Below are 27901 nucleotides of genomic sequence, written 5' to 3'. Positions count from 1 at the left end.
GAAGAGGCTGCCTGTAAAGATTACTGCCAAGTGTCCCGGATGACAATCCCAGACACCATCAATGTAAAGACATATGAATGAGTGAGCCTTAACATGATTCTAGCCCCAGTCATAATCTGACTAAAACTGCATGAGATACCTGAGCAAGAATTACCTAGGAAAGCCCAGTCAACACCAAGAAAAATGAAAGGTGAGAACAAATTAACTATTGTTGCTTAAGCCACTAGTTTTGGGGAAATTTGTTAAACAGCAAGAGATAATCAGAACAACTGACTTCTTATCCATCTTATTCTAGTCAGGGATGTGTGTTAATAGATAATATCTATAATTCTGTTCTAAACATAACTTCTTACATTTGGTACCCTTCTTTGTTTGTCACCCCCATGATTCCCTCTCTCTACTTTCCTCTCTGAATATTTGCAGATAATCTGGATCTATTGGCTTGCTCCAAGAAAATCACTGTTTCTTTTCCCTAAGACATTTTTGTCCAATGAAAGGATTTACTAAGTGCCACCACACTGGAACTTTCCCTTGAATTTGATATGATTCTCACTGCAAGACTCAGTTTTGTTATTCAAGGTTTAAATTTTACTATTTGGGAATAAGGAGTTATTTCATCCAACTTTTCAAGTCCATGAATTTATAGATTGCCTCTACTTTCCTTAATTGCTGCCTTGAATTTGCTGATTTTTTTTTAGCCTGTCTCATGTCTTGCCAAAAGAAGACAACATCAACCAACATAAAGCACCAACATTTCACTTCTCTTCCTGATTTCCAAGAACTACAAATTCATTTAGTACAATATCTGCTTCCTCAGTGACCATAAGCTACTGTTTTGCCAAATGTGTCACCATCTTTCCAGCCTCCAATAACAGTTTCTTTGCTGCACTACAACAGACCCTGAGACAATGTTCTCTATTTCATGTTTCTGATACAGCCAGTATCACACTCTCAGAAACTAATTTCAGCATCAGATGGATAGGCTACATTATGTGAAGTAACAAACAGCCCCAAATCTCAATTACTTTTAACAAAGTAAAAGTTTATTTCCTACAAACATTACATACAGTATGAGTCATGAAGGGAAGTCTACTTATTACATTCTCTTAGAGATCCAGAATGATGCAGGATTCATCTAAAAATGTAGTTCTTTAATAACTATAGATCCCATGGACATCAACAAGATAATAAAGAAATGCTCTGAACAACTCTATGCTCACAAATTTGATAACCTAGATGAAATGGACCAACTCCTTGAAAGACACAATGTGCCAAAACTCACACAAGAAGAAACAGACATCTGAAGGAGCTTATATAAAAAAATTATGTGAAGAGTCATATCTTAATGAAATTGAACCAGCAAATAATAACCTCTAAAACAGAATGCAATATGCCCATTTGGGTTTGCTGGTGAATTCTATTAAATGTTTAAGAAATAAATCATATAAATTCTCTATAATTTTTTTTCAGAATATAAGCAAAGAAAATACTTTCTAATTCATTCAATGAAGGCAGCATTCCCTAATACCAAAACCAGATGAAGTTATTACAAAAAATAACACTAAATACCAATATCTCTCATAAACATAGATACAAAAATCCACAACAAAATCCTAGCAAGTTGAATCCAACAATGGATTAAAGAATTATACACCACGACCCAGTGGGATTTTTCCCAGGTGTACAGGCTGATTCAACTTTCAAAAATCACTTGATGTAATCTATCACATCGACAAGAAAGAAAAGAAAGAAGAAAGAAAGAAAGAAAGAAAGAAAGAAAGAAAGAAAGAAAGGTCACATTATCATTTCCGTAGATGCATTAAAAAAATTACAAATCCAACATTCATTAATAAAATAAACTCTCAGCAAACTAGGAATAAAGAGAAATTTCCTCAACTTGATAAAAAAAATATCTGTGCAAACACCTACAGCAAACATCATACTTACTGGTGAAAAACTCCAAGCCTTCCCATTAAGATCAGAAATAAAGCAAGGATGTCCTCTCTCAGCATTCTTTTCAACATCATACTGGAAGTATTATCTAACACAAAAAGACAATAAAAGGAAAATAAACATACGCAAACTTGGATGGAAAAAATAAAACTCTTTTTGTTCACAGATGACATAATAATCTATGTAGAAATTCTGAAAGAATTGACAAAAGAAAACTCCTGGAACTAATAAACACTTATAGATAGCAAGGTTGCAGGATATAAGTTTAAAACACAAAAGTCAATCTCTTTCCTATATATCAGCAATGAACAAGAGGAATTTGAAATCAAAAGCACAGTATCATATACATTAGCACACCCAAACACAAATATCTAGGTATAAACCTAACAAAATACGTACAAAATCTACATAAGAAAAATGAAAAACTCTGATGAACAAAATCAAAGAACTGAACAAATGGGAAAATATTTCATGTTCATGGATAGGAAGACTAATATTGTCAAGATGTCAGTTATTACCAACCTGATTAATATATTCAATGAAATCTCAGTCAAAATTCCAGCAACTTATTTTGTGGATATCAACAAACTTATTCTAAAGTGTACATGAAGAGGCAAAAGACTCACAATAGCCAAATAATATTGAAGGAAAAGAACAAAGTTGGAATTTATTTAAGAATTATTAAGTTACAGTAATCAACACAGTGTGGTATTGGTAAAAGAATAAATAAATAGATCAATAGAAGAGAACAGAGAGTCTAGAAATAGACCCTCATAAATTATAGTCAATTGATCTGCAACAAGGGAGAGAAGACAATACAATGGAGCCAAGAGAGTCTCTTCAACAAACATTTCTGGAACAATTGGACATCCACGTTGGGAAAAAAATAATAAATCTAGACACAGACCTTATATCCTTAACAAAAATTAACTCAAAATGGATCACAGACCTAAATGTGAAACACAAAACTACAAAATTCCTAGAAGAAAACATAGGAGAAAATCTAGATGACCTTGAATATGGTGATGGCATTTTAGATACAATACCAAAGGTATGATCCATGAAATAAACTCGATAAGCTTGACTGCCTTAAATTTAAATCTTCTGCTCTGTGAAAAAAAAAAAAACCAACAAGAGAATGAAAAACAAGCCACAGACTGGGAGAAAATATTTGCAAAAGACATATCTGATAAAGGACTCTTACCTAAAATAAACAAAGAACACTTAAAAACTCAACAACAACAACAAAACTTGATTTAAAAATGGGCCAAGAGGGGCGCCTGGGTGGCGCAGTCGGTTAAGCGTCCGACTTCAGCCAAGTCACGATCTCGCGGTCTGTGAGTTCGAGCCCCGCGTCGGGCTCTGGGCTGATGGCTCAGAGCCTGGAGCCTGTTTCCGATTCTGTGTCTCCCTCTCTCTCTGCTCCTCCCCTGTTCATGCTCTGTCTCTCTCTGTCCCAAAAATAAATAAACATTGAAAAAAAAAATTAAAAAAAAAAAAAAATGGGCCAAGAAAAAAAAATAAAAATAAAAAATAAAAATGGGCCAAGATCTTCACAGATATCTCACCAAAGATCTAGAGATGGCAAATAAGCATATGAAAAGATGCTCCACCTTACAGGTCAGGAGGGAAATGAAAATTAAAGGAACAATAAGATAAAACTACACACCTATAGAATGGCCATATCCAGAAAGTCAACCCCACCAAATGTTGGTGATGATCTGAATCAATAGGGAGTCCCATTCATGGCTGGTGGGAATGCAAAATAGTACAGTATGCTGGAAGACAGTTTGACAGTTCCTTACAAATCTAAATATATGCTCACCATATGACCCAGCAATTGCACTCCTTGATATTTATACAAAGGAGTTCAAAACTTATGTCCACACAATAACCTGCAGACAGATGCTATAGCAACTCTATCATAACTGCCAAAACTTGGAGCCAACGAAGAAGTTCTTCTTTTAGTGAGTGAATAAACAAACTGTGTTACATCCAGACAATGAAATATTGATCAGTACTAAAAAGAACTGAAATATCAGCTCATGAAAATACACTGAAGAAACTTAAATGTATATTACCAAGTAAAAGAAACCAATCTGAAAAGGCTACATACTGTATGTCTCCAACCATATAATATTCTGGAAAAGGCAAAGCTGGCAAAACCACAAGTGGTTGCCAGTGGATGAAAAAGAGAGGGAGAGATGAATAGTGAGTGTGCAAAACACTTTTAGGGCACCAAAAATACTCTGTATGATACTATAATGATGGACACACATCATTACACATTTGTCTAAACCCATAGAATGTACAAGACCAAAAGTGAACCAAATGTAAACTATGGACCTTGGGTAATTGTGATGTATCAATGTAGGCTCATAAGTTATAACAAATGTACTATTCTGGTGGTCAATGTTGATAATGGGGGAGGCTATGCAGGTGAGGGACAGGGACTGCATGGGAAATCTCTATACCTTCACCTTCATTTTTCTGTGACCCTAAACTGCTCTAAAAAAAGATCTTTAAAAAAGCAAACCCAAATATGTTGTTAAATTTAATCAATTCTAAAGTATTGAATTCATTTATTGCAATTCAGATCCTTTCATATGATTTTTAATTGAAATATAATTGACATATAACATTATATTAGTAGCTAAGTCAGTCTGTGTGGGTCTTTAAAAACTGTTTCTCAGTTTCTCAGTTTGCTATACCGTTGTGAGTCTCATAGAAGCAAGCCTGTTGGCTTTTAACATTACGTGTTTTGCAGACTCATTTCTCAGATGCGGGTCTTAAAAGTTGGGGCATCAGTGGTAGGATTCAAACCCTTCATTCCTCATGGAGAAAACTGGATGTGAGTTTCTCCTGATTATGGGCCACTGTACCAGGGGTGAGGGTTAAAGCAAGATTGTGTCAGACTTTCCTATCCACTTTGATGTGGGTTTTTTCTCATTCACTCCATGTGTAGGAGTTGCTTGGCTAGTTTTTGGGTTTCTTTCAAAGGAAATCTATATATGTAGTTACAGATTCATTGTGTCTATGGGAATTGAGTTCAAGATCCTCCTACATTGCCATCTTGAGTCAGAACCCCTCACATGATATTTTTAAATACCAAGTTATAAGAAACAACTTTAGAACATCTAAGCCAGTCAGTGTTCCTTATTTATTGGATGATCCAAGCATTATTTTCTGAGGGTTTTTAATTCTTGATGATTTTGCCTATTGTTATCTGTTAGCTTTTGTCACTGGACGTGCAGTACACTCTAGTCACTCTAAAGATCTCCTGAGCTTCAGGCCTATTTTTAGTAGAACTCATTAGGAAAGCATCCACGTATCACATTGCTAATCAGGCCCAATTACTATAGTCAACCATAACTTCTTCATTCACATCACAAAGAGCAGAATCAATAAAGCTGTTCCTTAGAAATAACTCCCAGAATCACATACCAAAATTGGTCTCCTATGAGAGCTGATGCTACTTCTTGGGAAACAGAATCCTTTCTAAAACACCTTTATTGTATTTTCCTTTTCAAATTATTTCAAATCTCTGAATCATAGGCTGCTATTTTCCCACACTGATGGAACCTGAGAGAACTTTATCTGAAATGCCAACATTAGGGTGAAACTTTAACAAGAGAACTAAAATTTGAAGATAAATCAATAAAGAGAAGTGAGTATATTTGGTTTTTAAAAATTAACAGCTACCAGCTAAATCATTTATTCAGTATTCAAATATTCTATATAGAAAATAAGCAAATAAGTAATTGGAATCTGAGTAACTTAACTGAAGAATCTATTGTGTAATCACATGTGTGTTAAAGTCACATTTCTTATTAACACATTGTATAAATTTGGCAAATCTCTATCTAAATCTGTTCACACCAGGCAATTAAAATTTTTTTTAAAAATTTATTTAGTGAACCACTTCAAGACCTAATGAAATAAAGTAAGCAAAATTTAAGAAAAGTTGATAAAATAAGCAATGTATTCTTATATTTTATGTCTGGAAAATTTTAAACATATACAAAATTAGTGTTTTTTAAAAAAATCACATTTAGGTTTATGAATCACATGAGCTAATAGCTATTATAACTGAAATAGTACAAAGAAATGTCAGCTCTTTGAGTAACAATAATTGATTAAAAGTACATGATTTCCTACTCTACTGAATAAGGAATAAGACACAGAAAACACAAATCAAGCAAAAAAGCATCAATTTTTCTTAAGTTAACAGAGACTTAGGGAAATTCAAACTTTTTCTCATTTTTTTCCACTCTCATATTTCCCCCCTAAAATGCAACTCTATTGCAGTCAGAGTTAAAGAATATTGAAAAAACCAATCCTATGATCAAATTTGGTAGATTAAGTCTGAACTTCTTAAGCTTTCTACTGGCAAAATCAAATCCTTGCTATAGACTTCTCTGGCCTTTGTCTTCTTGTTTTGTTTTGTTTAATTACATGTTTCTCCCACTACTGGCATAAAATCACTTGAGTCTTCCTCCATGTGTAATCTTAGATAGGTGGCTTAGTTCTAAAACCTTTTATCCTTTCAGAGTAAGTACAAATTTCCAAATGCTATGCAGTTTGATAAATATGGTGAAGTCAGTCAGAACTAATGTGGGTAGTCAAGTTCTACAATGAAAAAAAATAATAAGGCAACGGAGAAAGAATTTGTTCTCTCTCTCTACCTGGAAACACTAGATATTGTAGATTCTAGGGGCCATACACAGCCCCTCCTTGCAAAGTGAAAATCATTTGCACCAATAAAATATTGATGATACAGAAAACAAATTTCCTTTGGCTTAAAATTCACTTGCTACTACCATTTACCTTCTGACTTCTCTATTACGAAGGAATGGAAGCAATATATGAATATATATGAATAAATGAATATGAGCACTATCCTATTCAATTATACTTTTAACAGTGATTGGTTGATTTCTATATGAAACGAATAAAAGGTTAGTAATTTTCATCAATACAATTCATTACAATTCACCTCCTCCATCTTCTCAGAGACAGCCCTCTAGATGGAGTTCTGAGGTATATCAGGACTTTCTATTCATCCAAAGCTACGTTTGTCAGTACCTGATAAAATCCACCTTCAAAAATCTTTCAGCTATTCAGAAAATTCTTTTAGTCCCAGGCTTCCTCTCCCAACTTGATATTCTCTCATCCCAGTCTGGTTTTCCAGTTTCTGTTCCCCCTTAGACTGACCATTTGGAATGATGCCTTGGTAATCCATGTGGATTGGGTTTCATTCCTGCCCCAAAGATGCAGCCTCCTGAACCAATGACCTTAGTTTCAAAACTCCCCATTGCCAGCCCGAATTCAGCTCTTGTAACTCTGCCTCCCTATGCAAATATCATGCAGATTTTTTTCTTTTCTTGGGAGAAAGTGCACGGTACAAGGAGGTAGGAGCAGTCTGTTTCTCTAAGTCAAAATGACTATTGATTTAATAATAATGAAAAGTAGAGAAATATGCTTTACACAAATCCCTCAATTGTAGTAGGTATGTAATAGGTGGCTCAGTCCATTAAGCGTCCGGCTCTTGATTCAGCTTAAGTCATGATCTCCCAGCTGTGAGATTGAGCCCTGTGCTATCAGCGTGGAGTCTGCTTGGTATTCTCTCTCTCCTCTCTCTGCCTCTACCCCTCTTCACATTCACGCTCTCTCTTTCTCTCTCTCAAAAAATTAAATAAACATTTCTTTTAAAAAGAAAAGAAAAGAAAACAAAGGCAGCTTTGAATGGAGGAAATAAAACTGTACACTTCCATTAAATCATTACTCTCTCCAGAGCAATACTATCTTGATTCCTTCATAGAAAACCCTCAAAATCAATCTCTTTAATTAAACTTTAAAAAAAAAAGCTGTTTTTTGGGGGTGTCTGGGTAGCTCAGTCAGTTCATTGTCTGACTTAGGCTCAGGTCATGATCTCACATTCGTGAGTTGGAGCCCTGCATCAGGCTCTGTGCTGACAGCTCAGAGCCTGGAACCTGCTTTGGATTCCTGTGTCTCCCTCTCTCTCTCTGCCCCTCCCCCACTCATGCTCTGTCTCTGTCTCTCTGTCTCTCTCTCTGTCTTAAGAATAAATAAACATTAAAAAAAAAACTTTTTAAAAATGAGTTAAAATTTAAAACTTTGGATTCCAGTTTAAGTAACATCATAAAGTTCAGAAACTGAAATAGTAACCATGTAACAACTCAAAAAAATTTTTTGAATTGTAATTCCATGATCTAAATCACACTCAAACTCCAGTGGGGATTTAAAATATAGATAGATAACCAAATCGCATCCCAAACCTGCCAACTCAGAACTTCTGTGGGTCAGAATAGAAAGTATTTTTAATCAGTGGTATTAGCAGTCCCTGAGAAAACTCTCAATCCCTGCTCTAATTGTGCTCCTCTAGTTCATTTTATCTTGTGTGCCTCCTCTCAAAGTTGCCATAACAATAAGCAATCAAAATAAAATATCAATTCCAATGAAAACAAGTGGAAACTAAAGCAAAAGACCTAATATAAACCTACTGACTATTCCTGACTCTGATGGATCAGAACGTTTTTGATATCCACTTCTCAGTTTACAATTTAAGCGTAGCGTAGTGTAGAACTTAAGGACATGCAATTGGGAAATATGTGGCCTTGTTCCAATCCAGGCTCAGTCACACACTACCTCCCTCAGTGACCCTGAGAAATTTTCTCCAGTCCTTCTCTTCCTCAGCTGAAAAACCCAGAAATAATATTAGTATCTCCTTCATAGAGTTGCTGTCAAAATTAAATTATTAAATATACATAAATTGCTACGGACAACCTCTTAGCGTACAGAAAGCATTCAAGAATCTGAGTTAGGGGTGCCTGGGTGGTTCAGTTGGTTAAGGGTCTGACTCTTCATTTTGGCTCAGGTCATGATCTCACAGTTCATGGGATTGACCCCCAAGTTGGGCTCTGCACGGACAGCATGGAACCTGTTTGGAATTCTCTCTCCCTCTTTCTCTGTCCCTCCCTGCTCACACTCACTCTCTCAAAATAAATAAATAAACTTTAAAAGAAGAAAGAAAGAAAGAAAGAAAGAAAGAAAGAAAGAAAGAAAGAAAGAGGAAGGAAGGAAGGAAGGAAGGAAGGAAGGAAGGAAGGAAGGATCTGTGTTATAATTAATATTATTTTCATTACAGCATCGGAGTGGGTGTTAAAGAGTTAGATATCATGTTCAAGTTCAAAGAAATCAGGCTATAGAATATCATAAATTACTATTTCTTTTTGTAGATATTAAAATGTCCTACTAGTTTAAGTTTATTAGAAGCAAAAATGTTCACAAGCAAAAGCACTTAACAATGAAGGATAGTATGTGTGTATGTATGTATACACACATATATACGCATACATACATACTTCCAAGGCTAGCAAAAAAAAGCATACAGTTTTTAAAAAGTAAAAGCAACTTTAGTAGATTTATTTTCATTTATAAGTTGTTTATTTTGTTCTAGGGAGTCTGAATTTCTCAAAAGAATTCCTTGCCCAAGTAAACATGCTCTATTACACAAGAATGAAAAAACAATTTCATACTGTAAAAGATTTTCTTTCCAAAAAAGTTATCAGATGCTTAAATACATTCCCACAGGGAAGAAGAAACACCATACACGTGGTCAAGTTCTGTGTTTCTTGTTTCTGTCATTTAATCACTCTGTATTAGTATCTGGCTTTACCACAGGAAAGTTTCATACATGGAATCTGCTTCAAAGCTGACTATAATAGATTCTCTTCTTTCAGGCTTATTCTATAGGGCATAATTTTCTGGGACAAAATGTGCAAAAGTGCTTTGTGGCAACAAATAGAGAATTGGAGGAGGATACGATAAAAAGTAAACATTGTTCAAAGGAAATAATAGTGACGGGGGTGAACCCCTCTGTCAAATAAATTTAACTTTATTTAAACCCACATGTCACCTACTATTTACATTTTTCAAGATCTAAAGGTGAATTTTTAAAAAAGTGAATTCATTAAGTAGAAATATTTTAAATTCATGTACACATGTCAAAAATCTCTTGAGTTAAGATTTGAAGAAATGTACTCTTTCCCACTCTTCCAAAAATTACAGACTACCTGCTATTATTTTAGATTTTAGACCATTTTTTCATTTTTCTCCTCTACTCCCTTAGGAATGTATATAATTTTTATTTTTTTTTACAGATTTAAAGGCAGATTAAAATGAAATTATATAGCTCTTCTAACCTGTTCTTTTTTATTATTTATTAGGTTTCAGAGATCATTTACAAGGAACTAAATATACACCTGTCCTATTAATTGCCACATAATATTCTATCTAATGAATGGCTGTAATTTATCAAAGCATTCCTAATTTATGGGGTACATGCAATATTTCTTCTGTTACTAATACATACCATGTAATACTGAATAATCTTTCAAAATGTTCTCCTTGGCATGCACTCATTGTTAAAATTTTTTTATCTTTATTTTAATTCCAGTATAGTTAACAAACAGTGTTATATTAGTTTCAGGTGTACAATATAGTAATTCAACAATTCTCTATAAGGAATGTACAGTTTTTAAATTACAGACATAGAATTACAGAAATCTTTCAATCTTAGAACTGAAAAGTAAACAGAAAGACTAAAATGGGCTTGTTTCTCAGTTTCCAAAGAATTAATGTGTAATTTTCAATGCTGCTAATTTAAATCTACTTTAAGAGTTTCTGTCATGCCTAAGTACCTCCCTAGTTTTCTAAATATCTCCTTCCTTCTCAAAGCTAAAAGGCTGGTAGACACCTCCAAAAGTAGCTCAAGTATCTAAAAAAGGTGGATGATAAGCAGGAAATTCCACTGTAAAAGACTGAAGAGGTACCCAACAGGGCTGGATCTGAAAGGGTATTATAATACGTTAGCCATAAACTGTACTGCCTACATCAGGGAAGGAATGGGTTAGTATGGAAGTCAGGGAGGAAAGGTGTTTAAGAAAAACTTAGGAATACACCATACTGAAGAGATAGCATTTGCACTCCTACCATGAAAAAGTCTTCATGTTCAGCCAGTGTGGGTGAAAAGAGAGTGCCAACTAAGTAAAAGGTATTATCCCTTTTCCTCTAACCTCGATTCTCTTTGTCTAGACAGTGGCTAAACCAGAACATGGAGTGGTAAGAAGAGATGCATGAAGAAACAATTACTACCAATCCTTGAGCACCAAATCTGGCTGGGCAAGAGTGGAAGTTGAGGCTGTGTGAAGAGGCAGAATCTTCTAACCGAGTATGAGATTAAAACTTTAATGTAGTCTGGACTGGATATATTCTTAGTATGTTACTTAGTATAATATGTTCTTAGTATATTATTTGAAAATAAGAAAATCCTCGGGGCTAAACGTTAACAAAAGGTTATGGGATATTCCTGAGCTGTCATTCAGGAGTGGGAAGAGAAATGTGGCAAAGTATATATGAACCAGTGAGGGAGTAAGTAAAGGGTGGGAGACAGTCATTTCCTATTTGTACTCCACTAACTCCAGGTCATTTAATAAACAGGTTACATTTACAATAAACCTTTATCCACTAATATAAACCGTTTCTCTATTCTCTGGAAGAGCTCAAACAAAAGACCTTTGATATCTTCATTTAGACTGTCTATTATGTTGATAATTGCTTAGACAAGTAAGGAGGTGATATAGCTTTCTCTAATCTCCCCTTTTTTAATTCAATGAAACATTAAAAGATTTAAATCAATGAAAGATTATCAGCTTTTTTGGAGGTAGGGCAGACAAAGAAAATTCCAAGTTTATTTTTTAAATGACAGGAAGCAATAAGTATGAAACTGCAAGTGTTCTTAGAGTTTGTACATTCTTTTTTGGAAAGGATATAGGCTGTGCAATGTTTTCTGTAACCATTCACTTCACAGTAAACAAATATGTCTGTATCACTTATTCAGATGAAAATTCAATTTGGCAAAAAAAAAAGTTTTTGTTAGTAAAATCCATGGTTAGTAAGATTGTACATATTTTTTATAACCTTGAACTGAATTTTTAGTTCCTGCCTACCACAGCTAAAGTAAATATATATATATATATACTTCACCAACTTTAGACTATGTCTTACCATGTATTGCCAAGGGGTTAAAATCTAGTCTATATACTCAGATACGAAGACATATAATTTTCTGTATTTTAAATTACTTCATCTTGGCTCTCAAGCTGACTCCAACTTTGCCAGCTAAATGTATCCTAGTGGTTTTATTTGAAAATACTCTATTTAGAATAATTACTCATTTATGAAAGATTTGTGCTTTCCCTCTAACTCCTTCTTCCCAATATGGCCTCTAGGTACAAGAAAAACTTAAATTTCCAATCAGCTAAGGGTAGGAAGTGTCTGGTCCTCATAATTTCCTCTGATTGCATAGCACATCCCATTGGTCAGAGCAGCAACCTTCTGTTCTCACTGTACCTTCTAAGATGTACCCTGGGCTGCCTAGTCATTGCATACCCTAAAGCAGCATGCACAGAGATGTGGTTGCTCCTACTTGGTCTATTTAAAGTTAGGCTCAGACATGCTACTGACAATAATAGAACTTGACTTTGCCTCTAGTCCTGAAATGCCCACACACACTATGACCTTATCCTAACCTCAGTCATCTTATGACCAATGATTTGCTCAGCAATTTCTTTTCCCCTCCTCAACCTCTATTGTAATAGTCAAGTTTCTTTGTCATGAGCAATAGATTCTTCCTGAATGAGTGGGGGGATGGAGGTGGATAAGAAGAGCTATAAAAAGATTTTTTGTGGCTTGAAAGAACATTGAGGAGGCTCTAGAACCTGACTTGAGTATGGGCTTCTAGGAATATAATCCAAAATTATGCCATAGGAATTCCACTTTGGAGTAGAATATTGTAGGTGGCAGCAGGCCAACATTCCCACAGCAGCAGCTAGGAAAAAAAATGGATGGATTATATTCTTAATGCATCATAGAACCATGAAAACAAAGAGGACTAAAAAGACTAAAAGTCTAGTGCTTCCTAAGTAAGCTGATGGTCTTCAGATACTTTTGTTCCTGGGAAGAAATGCTGATTTTTAAGAATGTGCTGAAGATCCAATTTGAATCAAGTAGAGGTATTGTATTGAGGAGGAAAAAAATCACTGAAGCCCTTCAAATTCATATGGACTATAATGATCCATTAGAAACTAGAATAATTCTGAAATCCTGATCTGTTTTCTCCCAAGAAATATTTTTTTTTTTAGTTCTGGAGTAGAATAAGAGTCTGGTGTTCTAAACTGGAAACAAAGTAAAATCCCCTATTGTCTATGTTTGTTATAATACAAAATCCAAAGAAGGAAAAAAAAAAAAGAAAGAAACACGAGGCATAAGAAACATGTAAGACACAGTCAAAAGCTCTAGTGTACACATAAATTGAACTCCAAAAGAAGAGAAATGAAAGAACTTGAGGCAGAATATCAGTATAGTATAATTAATATAATATAATACAATAGCCAAGATTTTTCTGAAACTAACAAAAGATAGCCACCCATAGATTCAAGAAGCTCGGTGAGCCTACAGAAAGATAAATAAAAAACAAACAAACAAAAAACATCAACGCTCATGATAATCAAACTGCTGTAATCCCAAGACAGAAAAACAACTTGAAAGCAACCTGAGAGGGAAAAAAAAAATAATAATAATAAGCACTATCTCTATTAGCAAGACTAACAGCTAACCTTTCAATGATGGTATAAAATCCAGAAGACAATGAGATGACATCTTTAAAACGCTGAAAGAAGAAAAAACTTCTAATATAGAATTTATTATCCAGCAGAAATATCCTTTAAAAATGAAAGCAAACTACACATATTTTCTTCAATAAAATAAGAGAATTTGTCACCAAAAGACCCAAAGTAAAAGAAATACTGTTCTACATCTGAGATATTTCAAAGAAGAAATTTTTCTCACTCCTGCAGTCTGGGAGGAAATCATTACATTTTTGGAATTTATGTTATGGAAGAAGGATCTGAGGTTTGTATTCCCATCAAATACTCCACAGTTTCCTTCTGGGGAAGAAAAAAAAGAATCATGTAAGCCAATTCTCCTTCTTGAATTACAATCATGGTTTCTACATACAAACATATTGGCTAGTCTCTACTTTTTTTTCCAATTTCATATAATGACAGCAATGAATTTTGTACTTTGTGCACTAGGCATGCAATAAATAAATACAGAAATGTGTATGAATTTCTTGGTTTTCAGTCCAGGAGCACTGAAACGGAAATTTTTAAAAATGCTAATAACTGTTTTTAATATAGCCTTTAGGGTTTAACTTCTTTTCACTTACATGATGTTATTTAATGCTTACAAAATTCCAGATAAATAATTAGTATTCAAATTTATACACAAGAATAATGTGACTCTAATGAGTTAAGCAATATATTGAAGTATGTGTATCTTAATTTAGGTGGGAGAAAAGTTTGGAAGAGTCAAAATAAAGACAGCTAAGCATCAAAGAGATCAAATACCCAGATTCAGTCCAGATCTCTTATCCAAAATTATCAACTCTGTCCATTATCCACATCAAGCAAATTCAAAATGGATTAAAGACCTAAATGAGAAATATGAAACCATAAAAAAAAAACTAGAGAAGAACACAGAAAGTAACCTCTTTGACATCAGCCATGCCAACTTCCTTCTAGATATGTCTTCTGAGGCAAGGGAAACAAAAGCAAAAATAAACGATTGTGATTTCATCAAAATAAAAAGCTCTGCACTGCAAGGGAAGCAATTAACAAAACTAAAACACAACCTATGAAATGGGAGAAGATAAAGCAAATGATATATCTAATAAAGGGTTAGTATTCAAAATTTATAAAGAATTTATAAAACTTAACACCCAAAAAATGAATAATTCTATTAAAAAATGGGCAGAAGACACGAATAGACATTTTGCCAAGGAAGACATACAAATGACCAACAGACACATGAAAAGATGCTCAACATCACTGATCACCAGGAAAATATAAATCAAAACTACAATATCACCTTACATGTGTCAGAATGGCTAAAATCAACAACACAAGAAACAACAGATGTTGGTGAGAATGTAGATTAAAAAGGAACACTTTTGCACTGTTTGTGGGAATGCAAACTGGTACAGCCACTATAGAAAACACTAGGATGCTTCCCCAAAAAGTTAAAAATAGAAATGCCCTATGATCCAGGAATTGCACTACTAGGTATTTACTCGAAGAATACAAAAATACTAATTCAAAGAGATACATGCACCCCGATGTTTATAGCAGCATTATCTACAATAGGCCAAGTGTCCATCAACTGATGAATGAATAAAGAAGATTTGGTATACATATACAATGAAATATTATTCAGACATCAAAAAGAATGTAATCTTGCCATTTGCAATGACATGAATGGAGCTAGAGAGTAATATGCTAAGGGAAATAAGTCAGACAGAACAACAAATGTCATATAATTTCACTCACAGGTGGAATTTTAAAAATTTCAAAACTGAGCAAAGAGGAGGAAAAGAGAGATTGAGAGAGAGAGAGAGAGAGAGAGAGAGAGAGGCAAACCAAGAAACAGACTCTTAACTAAAGAGAAAAAACTGATGGTTACCACAGGGGAGGTAGGTGGGGGAATGGGTTAAATAGGTGATGGAGATTAAGGAGTGTACTTATGATGAGCACTGGATGTTGTATAGAAGTTTTGAATCACTATGTCGTATACCTGAAACTAATATTACACTGTATGTTAACTAATTAGAATGTAAATAAAAACTTAAAACAAACACACAACAAATATATGTAACATAAATGTGTGTGGTATATATATCTACATACTTGTTTATAAGTAACAAATATAAATATCTATATTTTAAAATAACATATATTTAATAAAAGTGATCTTTTAAGTAGCAAACAGATAAAAGCAATGCCATCAGAATAAGTTCCTATCTAGTAACAGACAGCCTTTAGAATTATATTAATAGTAAGGTTAACATCTCTGTGTCATTTTTAAAATACTTAAAGCAGGTTATTTTTTAATTTCCAATTTTGAGATATTTTAAACTTAAAAGTTATATAACAAACATCTATGAACCCACAGTCAAGTTAAACACATATTAACATTTTGTCACCTCCCTTCAGTTTCTTCTATCTTTGATTTTAAAGAAAACATAATTCCCCCGTGATTTTCCTCTTTTCTTCCCCCCAAATAGCCACTCTTCTGAAGTTGTTATGTTTTTATATGTTGAGTCCATACACATGCATCTATTAATGAATTTTACTAATGTTTTGGTTATTTTTATTTATATAAAAAAGATTCTGTATCAAACCTTTTGCGGATACTTAAAAAAACAATATGTTGATTATTTATACATGTTGACTGCATGTAGATCTTGTTCATTCATTTCATTTTTGTGTGTGAAGTGTTCCACTGTAATAATAAACCAGAGTGTATTTATTAGTCCTTATATTGGTGGGTAATTAGATCATTTCCTATTTTTTGTTATTCTTAAAGCACCTGCAATGAATATTTTTTGCATGTATTTTTCTGTAATACATGAGAGTTCTTTAGCATAGATACATCTAGGGAAAATACACTTGCTGAATGCAAGGTGTTTCCATCTTCAATTTTACTAGTTATTGATTAATGGCTCTCAAATTGTGCTGTGCTAATTTATATTCTTAATGATAACACTTGACTAAGCCCCTTTCCCACATCCTCACCAACCATTAGAGTTACCAGACATTATAAAATATTTACCATTCTGGAGGATGTGAAAGATAATTACATTATTGTTATTATTTTAATAAGCTTATTTGCAATTTGGGGTTCCTCTTTTGTAAACTGTCTATATACAACCTTTGACAATTTTTCTTTGAGGTTGTTGGTCTTATCATTATTAATATGTAGAAATTCTTCTAGATAATTAGTCTAGAATTAGTCTAAAGAATAATCCTTTGTCCTTTGTGCTACAAATATCTTCTCTCAAGCAAAATAAATAAATAATATGCCACAGGCCTTTAGTGATGAGCAAAATCTTCACCATCAAGCACTACATACTACAATCTCACTGCTCTAAATTCTCTGCCAGGAACACAATTTTAGTCCAGTTGCTAATGCCACCAGGATTAAACTACAGCCTATATTAAAAATTTGACCTTATAAGCACTTCTTGTTTTGTTTTCTTTTCTTTTTAATAAATGGCATCCAGGGGCTCCTGGGTGGCTCAGTCGGTTAAGCGTCCGACTTCAGCTCAGGTCACGATCTCGCGGTCCGCGAGTTCGAGCCCCGCGTCGGGCTCTGGGCTGATGGCTCAGAGCCTGGAGCCTCCTTCCGATTCTGTGTCTCCCTCTCTCTCTGCCCCTCCCCCGTTCATGCTGTGTCTCTCTCTGTATCAAAAATAAATAAACGTTAAATAATAATAATAATAATAAATGGCATACGGGGCGCCTGGGTGGCGCAGTCGGTTAAGCGTCCGACTTCAGCCAGGTCACGATCTCGCGGTCCGGGAGTTCGAGCCCCGCGTCGGGCTCTGGGCTGATGGCTCAGAGCCTGGAGCCTGTTTCCAATTCTGTGTCTCCCTCTCTCTCTGCCCCTCCCCCGTTCATGCTCTGTCTCTCTCTGTCCCAAAAATAAATAAACGTTAAAAAAAATTATAAAAAAAAAATAATAATAATAAATGGCATCCACCTCTACACATTATTCAGCAACTTGAGTCATTCATTCAACAAATGGGTTTAGAGATCTGAACATGTTACTGTAAATATCATTAACTCACTCTGCTTAATTCCTTAGAATTCCATAATATGAAAATAGCAGAGTTGGTTTCAACATTTCTATTTCAGTGGAAATTTAGGTTGTTTCCAAATGTTTTCACTGTTGTCAGTGTCAAGAAAGAAAAAGACTTCGCTATCACTTCTCTCTTTGCTGTCTCCTCAAAGTCTTTCACGGGTGTGTGTGATGGTGGAGCTACAAAAGAAAGTGAGTATCTAGCATTTTCAGCTTTTCTAGGAGAGATCATCTTCATCCTATTCAAAACAGGAGCCTCTCCCAAGTAGAAAATAGTTCAGAAGGTGCATGGACAAATGTCCTCCTCATTGACCTTTATTGGCATTAGTACCAAAACTTACGTCTACAAACTGATTTAAGCCCTGCTTCCTTAGAGATTTTGATCAAGAATTATTTTTCTTGGGCCACCGGGGTGGCTCAGTCGGTTAAGCAACGGACTTCGGCTCAGGTCATGATCCATTCATGATTGGTTCAGGAGTCTGAGCCCCACGTCGGCTCTGTGCTGACAGCTCAGAGGCCGGAGCCTGCTTCGGATTCTGTCTCCCTCACTCTCCGCCCTTCCCCCACTTGCACTCTGTCTCCCTCTCTCTCAAAAATAAATAAACATTTTTTAAAAATTTAAGAATTATTTTTCTCTTAATTACAGCAAAGATAAATGGAATCATCTCTCTATGGTTACGTTAAGTCTTCCAAAGAGAAGAAGAGATAAGGCCTTCATATTCCACCAAGATTAACGACAGATCATCCATAACTTACAACGGAAGTAAATATCTTAAAGTACACGGAACACCGAACACAGCAGAGTTCACCATTCTTTTCACAAATAAAACATATTAACAGATTCCTTTTTCAAATGTATCACCTAATTAAATTATTGCCTTTCTGATTCACAAAGTCCAATAAAGAGAATAGAACTTCTAAAAAGAAAAGATGCTTTGGTTAAAACTAGGTTTAAATCTTAATTTTTATAGCTTTGGCCTTGGGAAAAATCCCTTAATCTCACAAATCTTTCAATTTTCAGAGCAAAATAAGACTATGAATGCTTTTTGTGCAGTGTATTATAAAGATTCAAGATTATATACAATAAAATGTTGATTGTATAAAAAAACTTTTAAAATGTAACATAAGGAGACTTGAAATATCTTCAATGAAATTTAGAGAGCTACATTTTTTTCCTTGAGGAAGAAGGAAATACAGGTTAATAAATTCTGCCATGGAATTACAAGTATATAGGAATAAATAACAAAAAAGAAAAGATTCTCTGCTCTCAGTGTTTCTACAGACAATTTGAAAACAAGTGAGAATCTAATGGATTCAGTGTTTAGGAACAGAAACTAAACCAAAACAAAATAAATCACTTATTTGATCTCTTCCAGTTAGATAAGAAAGACTGGAACATTTCCAATATTCCTCTCATGTTTGTATAAAACATATTTGGGCTTCATTAAAAATATTTATTCAAATCTGTTCTAGAATTGTCAAGGTCTACTCTTGGAACTATATTTTCTTAGTGAAAAGGAAACTGGTTAACAGTAATTATTTTCAATGTAAAAACAGCTTCCACGTGCCTATCCTTGTCAGGCACTTCCATTAGACGAATCTCATCTGTGAGAGTGATAATATGCAGGCAGCCCAAAGCACCGAAGCACTGAAGGGATTGACTTTACCAGAAAGCCATTATTTGTAAATGCAAAGTTAAGTATAAGAAACTGGTACATCAGATTACATTATGTGTCCACTCAATTTTTTCGTTTAAGCATCAAGCAAGAGCACTGTGTGTGTGTGTATGTGTTTTCTGAGATAGCACTATGGTCAGTCATTTGGCCAGTAGAAAATGAGAAGGAATGTTTCTAATAGCAAAAGTAGAAAAGTATGTAAACACAAAATTTGAAAGTGCCTACACTTTCTACATCCTATATTTATATTGGTATATACTTTACTACCTACACTAGAAAGAAAACAGAGATCAGTAGTGGAAGGACTTAAACAATCATTTTGTTCTCTAAAACTCAGCTTTTTGCTTCAGCAATATGGTTCACATTCAGTTTCTTTAAAGCCCAAGAGGGGCACCTGGGTGGCGCAGTCGGTTAAGTGTCCGACTTCAGCCAGGTCACGATCTCGCGGCCCATGAGTTCGAGCCCCGCGTCAGGCTCTGGGCTGATGGCTCAGAGCCTGGAGCCTGTTTCCGATTCTGTGCCCCTCCCCCGTTCGTGCTCTGTCTCTCTCTGTCCCAAAAATAAATAAACGTTGAAAAAAAAAAAAATTAAAAAAAAAAAAAGCCCAAGAAATAAGGAATTGTAAGATCAAGTAAATGTCTTATTAAAAAGCTTTAGGGAGTTTTTCTTTCCATACATTGAAATTTCCCTAACAGAAAATATACTGAAAACTCTCAAAAGAAAATTTCCCATTTTTCTAACAAAGGTGATTATATTAAAAAATTTGAGTAGAACAAATGTTAAAAAAAGGAATTTTTCTTTCTAGTTCTCTATGAAATATGCCATCACAAAACTGAGAATCCAGAAATATTGGAATTAGTTACTTAGGTCGTCAAAGAAGATTCTTCATCTATCTTCTAATCGATCGAAGGGAAAGCTAAGGAGGAGTGACCTGACTGGGGCTATACGCCTACTGCATGGCAGACATGAGACAAGATTAAAAGTTGGACAGCCTCCTGGCTGGCAGCCTTTTGCTCCTACATATAAAACGATCCCTCCTAATGGTTAAAAGAGTGGCATGGGGGATGCCTGCTGGCTCAGTCAGTTAAGTGTCCAACTTTGGCTCAGGTTATGATCTCATGGTTTGTGAGTTCAAGCCCCCGCATTGGACTCTGCACTGACAGCTCAGAGCCTGGAACCTGCTTCAGATTCTGTGTCTCCTTCTCTCTCTCTGCCCTCTGCCCTCCCCTGCTCATGCTCTCTCCCTCCCTCTCTCTCTCCAATATAAACATTAAATTTTTTTTTAATTTTTTAATTAAAATTTTTTTTAAAACTTTAAAAAGTGGCATGGAATAGCTATATAACTGCATATCTCATATTAAAAACATCAACAGAACTACACACTGGATTTAAATAATAAGCTCTTTATTCATTTGTTCAAAGATATTTTTCAATACCTTCCGTTTGCCAGGTGTAATGGTATGCTTTGATTACATAGCAGCATGATCCATACTCTCATAAAGCCTAATGTCCAGTGTGGTGATAGAGTAACAAGAAAGATTTACTTTGATCTGGTAGCATCTATGTGAAGTGATAGCTAAACGAACACCAAAATTATGAATATAACTTTTTCAGTTTAAGAAAGAAAGCATTTCAGACAGAAGTAAATAAATGCAGGGGGCCAAGAAGAAAGGACCCAGCGTATTTAAGATCGGGAAAAGCAGCCAGTATGGCAGAAGCACATTGAATGTATGGAAATGGAACAAAATAAAGTTCAAAAGCAAGTTCAGAGTCATATTATCTATGATATTACAAGCCTAGATAAGAGATTTTTATTTTATTGTAATTAAATATAAAACTATAATGTTTGTAAGCAGAAAATAACATGATCTCATTACATTTTTAAAAGATCATTCTGAATGTTGCATGGAGAATGGATTAGAAGGCAGTAAAAGTAGGGGGCGCCTGGGTGGCTCACTGGGTTGAGCATCTGACTTCGGCTCTGGTCATGATTTTGCGGATTGTGGGTTCGAGCCACGTGTCGGACTCTGTACTCACAGCTCAGAGCCTGGAGCCTGCTTCCGATTCTGTGTCTCCCTCTCTTTCTGCCCCTAACCCACTCACATTCTGTCTCTGTCTCTCTCAAAAATAAATAAACATTAAAAAAAATAATAAAAAAAGATTATCTTTTAAAAAAAAAGGCAGTAAAAGCAAAGGCTAGGAGACGAGTAAAAATATTACTGCAAGTTGGACTAATCAGGGAAGATTCAAAACCCTGAAATCAGGAATGAAAGAGAAGGAATCACTCCAAACCTAATGGAAATTTTAAAAAATTATATAAGAACATTAAGAATGAAATACTAAAAAAATTAGATAACTTACACGAAAGAGAAAAATCCTAGATAGGCACAAACTACCAAACCTGACCCCTCCCCCAAAATATAGCAAATCTAGATAAATCTATAACAAGTAAAATGAGGAATTAGTAATTACAAAACTTCCAGATGGTTTCACTAGTAAATTCTACCAAATATTTACAGAAGAATTAATACCAATTTTTCACAAACTCTTCTAAAAAATAGAAGAGAACAGAGAAAAAAAAGGCCACTATAAGACTAGTATTACCCTGATACCACAATCAGACAAACACATCACAAGAAAAGAAAAAATACAGACAAATATTTCTTATTAATCTAGATACAAAACTCCATAAAATATTAGCAAATTGAATGCAACAATGTATAAAACACAATTAGACATCATGACACAGTGGGATTTACCTCAGGAATTCAAGGTTGGTTTAACATCCAAACATCTATTAACATAGCATACCATATTAGTAAAATAAAGGACATAGTCACCTCAATAGACACAGAAAAAAATGACAAAATTCAACACCTTTTAATAAAAAAAAACACTCAAGACAAGGACTAGAATGGAAACTCCTTAATACAATAAAGGATATCTACAAAAAACAACACCTAATTTCATAGTTAAAGGTGAAAGATTGAATTCTTCCCCCTGAAATCAGGAATAAGACAAGGATGGCTCCTTTCATCACTTTTATCCAACACTGTACTGGAAGTTTTAGCCAGAACATGTAGGCAGCAAAAATAAATGCAATACATCCAGATTGGAAAGGAAAAAGTTAAACTGTCTCTAATTACAGTTGCCATAATTTTGTACATATAAGATACTTATATGCATTAAAAAAACAAAAACAAAAACAAAAAACTATTAGAACTAAGAAATGTGTTCAGCAAGTTTGCAACATACACAATCAATATACAAAAATCAACTGCATTTCTGTACACTAAAAATGAACAATCCAAAACTAAAATTAAGAAAACAATTCCACTTATAATAACATCAAAAAGAATAAAATACTTATGAATAAATTGCAAGACTTAGAAAATAAAAGATGTATACACTGAAAAATATAAAATATTAATGAAAGAAATTAAAGGTTCAAATACATGAAAAAAAATTCATGTGTTCAGAAAACTTAATTAAGGCACCAATATTCTACAAGTAGATCTATAGATTAAAACAATCCCTATCAAAATCCTAGCTATGTTTGCTGCAGAAATTGACAACATTGTCCTAAAACTTAAATGGAAATGCAAGAGATGCAAAATAATATTGAACAAGTAGAACAAATTTGGGGCAATCAATAGCAAATCTTACTGTAAAACTACAATAATCAAGACAGTGTGATACATACACATAAGGATAGGCATATAGAGTAATGAATAGAATTGAGAGTTCTGGAATAAATCCATACATTTGTGATTAACTGATTTTTGTCAAGGGTGCCAAGACTATTTCAACAGGAAATAATAACCTTTTCAACAAATAGTCCTGAGACAAATGAATATTCATATGCAAAAGAATGACAATGGACCCCTGTTTTAAATTAAGACTAAAATTAGCTCAAAATGGATTGTTGATCTAAATATAAAAACTAAGCATACAAAACTTTTATAATAAAACATTGGTAAATATTCATGAACTTGAATTAGGCAATTGTTTCTTAGCTATAACATCAAAAGCGCAAGTGACAAAAGGAAATTAGATAAATTGAAGCATGTCAAAATTTCAAAAACTTCTGCGCTACAATGATAACCATCAAGAAAGTGAAAAGACAGTCCACAGAATGGGAGAAAATATTTGCAAGTCATATTTCTGACAAGAACCTTATAGCCATCATATATAAATAACCCTTGCAACTCAATAATAAAAAAACTAATCCAATTAAAAAGTGGGCAAAGGGTTTGAATAGACATTCTCCAAAGAAGAAATGGCCAAGAAGCATGTGAAAAAAAAATGTCCACATCATTGAGCATTAGGAAAATGCAAATCAAAACTATAGTGAGTTTTTATCTTTAAAATTCATCTGCACTTGTCTAAAATGGTTATGATAAAAAAATTGAACAATAGCAAGCATTGGTAAAGACAGAGAAATTGGAACCTTCACTCACTGCTATTAGCAATGTAAATCTGGTATAGCAATTTTGTAACAGAATTTAGCAGTTCCTCAAAAAGTTAAACATAGAGTTACCATATGACCCAAAATTTCACTCCAAGATATATATCCAAAAGAAGTGAAAACAAATGTTCACATAAAAATGTGTATGCAAATGTTTACAGCAGCATTATTCAAAGCAGTCAAAATGTGGAAATAACCCAGATGTCCATTAAGTGATGAATGAATAAGCAAAATGTGTTATATCCACTCGATGGAATATTATTCAGCTATACAAAGCAATGAAGCACTGATACATGGTACAATTTGGATGAACCTTGGAACTTTATCCTAAATGGAAGAAGTTGGTAACAAAGGATCACATATTGTAGAGTTCCATTTATATGAAATGACCAGAATAAGCAAATGTACAAACACAGAAAGTAGATTAGCGGTTGCCTGAGGCTAGGAGGGGGTAGCAATGGATATGCAGAGTGACTGCTGCTACATTAGGAATTTATTTTTAGGAAGATGAAAATATTCTAAACTTAGATTTTGATGATGGTTGCACAAAGATGAGAATACAATAAAAAACCACTTAATTGTACACTTTAAATGGGTGAACTTAATGGTATGTGAATTATATCTCAATGAAGATGTTTATACAAGAAAAAAAAGAATTCACTCCACTGAAAAGATTTGTGAACCAAAACAATGGGACTGGGTATGGAAAGAATTGTACATATGTGGAGGACTTGATATGAAGGAGTGGGAGAGAGGGGCATTGGAGATGGCTTCCTTTTCCTAGCATGATCTACCAAGTATATTGAAGTATTGTAAACCAGAATAAGGAGATCTGGGAGAAGATCACTGGGATGTGGAAGGGGAAAGGTACAAGTTCTGTTTCTTACACGTCAATTTTGAGCCACCCAGAAGAAAATTCAGTGGAAGTAACAAATAGGTTTTATGAATTTGATAGTGTTCAGCAGATAGTAGCACATAAGGGTTATGTTAGTAAATAAGATCAACCATGGCAAAATTGTAGACACAGAGGTGGCTCAGGATAGAGCCCTGATGAGGTCCAAACTTTGTAAATTGGATGAGTGATATTGACTCCTCAATACATATAATGGCATTTCAGCATTCCTGGTAGCCTGGGTATGTGTGTGTGTGTGTGTGTGTATATATATATATATATATATATATATATATATATATATATGTATGTATACACACACACATACATACCTGTTTTTGGATTTTCCTTTAAACCATTTGGAACATCATTAATTAATGAATTAAATAATACTCTGACCTGTGTTTATTTCATATCTGTATGGAAATCATGATTTCATATTTTTAAACAATTATCCTACAAACAGACAATACACTAAAGTCCTTCTATGGCTTCACATTGTCCTTCAACTAAGAAACCGAAATCCTTAAATGAGCAACAGTGTGCTGCATAATCTGCCCATCTCTCTTGCCTCACTTCTATTATGTCCCCCCTTTTGCTTTTGCTACTCTAATTATTTCTGTTCTTTAGTTCTTTCATCCCCAGTGACCCTTCCCATCTTGGACTCTTCATCAGGTCCTATGCCTGGAGTTCTTTGCTCTCTCTGTCTTCCACCTCTTTACTAGGTATCTCATGGCCATCATCTGCATGGTGTTTTCTAACCTAAGTCAGGGTCCCTAATTCTATGTTGTTATCATAGCCCCAGGATATAGCACAGCTTAACACATAGAAAACACTGAACACTTGTTGAATAAGTAAATGAGTGAATGAATGTTATATAATTCCAGCCCTGATTGTTCTGATTTATTGATTGTATTCTTAAAATTCAAGGAAAGTATGCAACCATCTGCTTTTACATTAAGGTAACTTTCAAATGTAAGATGTGAAATATACCTTCTTGTCTAAATTCACTTGTCCTTGTAAATGACCAAAGGTCAACTTCACCCACAGCATGCACAATACAGTACATGGCTACAAAGCCAGATTTCCACTGCCTGTTTCTCATCTTCACTCAGTCCTTCAGAAACTTGATGTGTTTTTCTCCGGACAGGGCAAAAAATGGATGGCAAGAGCAATGTGATTGTCTCCAGACCTTTCAGGAAACATCAGTTCCCAGCATTTCTGCTAGAAGGGAGGTACCCTCGATAGTAAGACAGAACCAGAATCACAGCACAAAAAGTTTCTGCCATATTAACAGGGCTTTTCCACACGAAAACATCTGTAATTTTGCTGATGAGTCAGATAAGATCTCCCTGGAAGCAGTTCATCTTTTGTACCCTTTCTCTTCCCATTTGAGATGGGAGGGTGGAAATGGAGAGTGGAGATTAACTCAGTCAACAAAATGTAAATATAACATACATAAGGAACTGAAAAATATGTCTAAAGATTGATTTTATTCTGTGCTTTATTGGGTATAAATATCTACTGACTTATGTGTTGACTCTTAATTTTATAATATTGTCATTTTTCTTTATTATGAAGTATGACTTGTCACAAAAGGAAGAGGCACTATAATATGGTACCAGTCCCTCCATTATAAAGGTAAATTGTATCTACCAACCTGTTTTTTAGGGAGATTGCAAAGTTATTTCCCAAACATCATTTATCACACTATTGCATACTTATATTGTATATAAATACAAATTTACTGTAATAAATGACTTAATGGCCTGTGGCCTTCCCTTGTGTGTCCCTGACCTGATTAAAACACAAGGTCTCCTTCCCCAAACTTGAGTTGTCCCAGAAGTTTCCTCCTACTCCCAATCTCTTCACTTTTTATAAGATGAAAGAGACTATATAATGGAGGTATTAGAGTCTGAAGTCCATAATACCTAAAACCATCTGATACATAAGCTGAATTGGGGTTGGATTGAAATTCAGGTCTCATTTTCAATTCAAGGGGTCCTACTGAGACCTAGCAAACATTAGCAACTATTGTGGACTAATACATCAGTCATTTAACTGACCCTTGCAGTATAGCCACAGTACAGGGTACTAGGGACTCTCAGATATTATTTTAGGTTCATTTGGCCAAATAAAAAGCTTATTTCCAATGCTTTAGTTACAGAAAAGCCTAGAATCCCAGGTTGTAATTAATTTATATTTTAGCTCATTATTCCAATGAAAACATATAGTTTTCTACAGAATAATATTCCTGCTATTTGAATACTGAGAGGTAACAGGATTACAAAAAGTTCTGAGAGCAGTTTTCAGAAATTTAATGAGGAATTTCCTGTACAGTCTGTAGTGAGAAAAACTGGGATGATGTCCTGGTCTTTGCAAGCTAAGTGTCCTTACATTACTAAAAATACTACTGCTTAGTTGTAGATAATACATAATACTTCTTTTATATTAAATTGTGTAATATAAAATTCTAATAATTTATCATACATATAAATGTTTACATAGGTAACAATTAACATTTTAACGGCTAAATGATATACCTAAATAGTAATTAATAGCTAGGTATGGGAGGTCCAGAATTATATCTGTGTCAGTAAGCCATTGTATTGTCAGCCCAACGTCTACATTTTAAACACAGAAATCCTTCTCACCACCCCAGTTAATGTGTTCACACAGTGATCTGTCGTGAGTCATGCTTGTACAATGCAACTATTCCACTGACCACTGTTGGCTGGAGCAGGCTTGGGCCCCTGATCCAATCTGGAGCAACCAGTTAAGACTGGCTGAGAGAAAGAAGTTAGTCTTTCTTCATATAACTAGACCACATACAAGTAAAACTTGGGTACTGTGGGTTGCCATCTTCTACCTATAATACTTGCAGAGCAGAAAAATCCATTCTGCAAAGAAACAAAAGAAAGTTGCAGATACACAGAGTCAATTAAGTAAGAATCCTCCTGGCTATTTAGTGACCAGATCCGGACCCTGCCTGCCTGTGAGTTCTATGAAACACCCCTGTACTCTCCTAATAAATTTCATTTTTTTTCTTTCAGCTTGCTATAATCAGATTAATGTAATCAGAATTCAAAGAGAGAAGTCATAGATGAGGAAGTGGAGTAGGCCACAATCAGG

General features: G+C 34.5%; 1 long non-coding RNA gene across 1 annotated transcript; it reads left to right on the top strand.

Annotated features, from left to right (window-relative positions):
* On the top strand, positions 1-27901 carry LOC125161934 (uncharacterized). The gene is made up of 4 exons (XR_007150823.1): positions 1-190; positions 5509-5620; positions 11071-11206; positions 27823-27901. It is a non-coding gene; the product is annotated as an uncharacterized LOC125161934 (long non-coding RNA).

This window comes from Prionailurus viverrinus, chromosome A1, assembly GCF_022837055.1.
Source record: "Prionailurus viverrinus isolate Anna chromosome A1, UM_Priviv_1.0, whole genome shotgun sequence".
NCBI lineage: Eukaryota > Metazoa > Chordata > Mammalia > Carnivora > Felidae > Prionailurus > Prionailurus viverrinus.
Note: the sequence above shows the minus strand (reverse complement) of the source record. Positions and strands in the feature narration are given on the sequence as shown.